Source organism: Ceratina calcarata, unplaced genomic scaffold (assembly GCF_001652005.2).
Source record: "Ceratina calcarata isolate Rehan_Ccalc_2016 unplaced genomic scaffold, ASM165200v1 scaffold349.2, whole genome shotgun sequence".
Taxonomy (NCBI): domain Eukaryota; kingdom Metazoa; phylum Arthropoda; class Insecta; order Hymenoptera; family Apidae; genus Ceratina; species Ceratina calcarata.
Genome location: NW_017157822.1, coordinates 12,818 through 13,980, shown reverse-complemented (window position 1 = coordinate 13,980; position 1,163 = coordinate 12,818). Strand labels below are relative to the sequence as shown.

General features: G+C 36.5%; 1 protein-coding gene across 3 annotated transcripts in view; it reads left to right on the top strand.

The window, feature by feature from the left end:
• LOC108625155 (sodium channel protein para-like) overlaps positions 1 to 1,163 on the top strand; it is a 36,274-nt gene that overhangs the window by 28,933 nt on the left and 6,178 nt on the right. The window lies entirely within an intron of this gene.

Here is a 1,163-nt window from a genome sequence, read left to right as displayed (position 1 = left end):
GAACAATTTTATAAATCTTACTCCTCTGTAATTATAACTTTTTCTAAAAGTTCATTGCTTCAAATATTTCACACAGTTTTTTATTACACGTCTTAAACTTTTGGCAGAGATCTTACGACTCATACAATCTTAAAACAAACAGCTTACACGTTGCACTTTACTTTGCGTTTACAGAATTCATACCGAATTATTCACATACACACGCCAGCTATCACGCCTACGACATGTACATACCGTAAACATGATTAAGAAACAACGCGCTTGCTTCTCGTGCTATTTTCTACGTATGCAAATAATTCCTTCTTGCAACGAGCCTCGCAGTTCCTCGCAATTAGAATATCACTCTAGTATCGATGTTTCGTGTTACGTGAAACAAACATTCGTGGATCTAACGAAAAGTTGTGTGTTTGGGTCAGAGGTAAATATATGCATTGACATGAGCTTTTTAGCAGCGCTGGTCAGACGCGAACACACGCGTCGATTCGCATCTACTCGGTGGCACGATTGCGTACACGGGCATACCTCAGGCTTCGTTTATTTATTTTGTTCAAATTCACGCATAATTGTGCACAATGCTTGACGGGACAAGTTGGTCGAGTACACAATCTACGTATGGATCTTCGTTCAAAATATCTTTCGACGTTTTCTATCATTTCTATCCACTGAATTTTCATATAATTGTACAGAACACCTCTCTTAAGCTAGCAGGACCAAATCAGCAGAATCACATCGGACCTAGTGGAATATTTAGTACTTATTTTGTACTAATTTGTACGACAAATAAAAATTTTGTACCTCCTGCCGTTTTAAAAAAAATCGTGGCGCTGCTAGCTTAATATTAAGCTGGCAGGACCAAAAGTTAAAATTAATGAAAATGAATAAATCAAAGTTGATACTTTAGTGCTGAATTTGTACTAATTTGTACCATCAAAAGAAATTTTGTACCTAGTACTGTTGTTAAGGAAATCGGAGCGTAACGCTTAACGTTAAACTCGCATCGCTCCGATTTCCATGACAACGGTGAGAGGTACAAAATTTCTTTTGATGGTACAAATTAGTACAAATTCAGCACTAAAGTATCAACTTTGATTTATTCATTTTCATTAATTTTAACTTTTGGTCCTGCCAGCTTAATATTAAGCTAGCAGCGCCACGATTTTTTT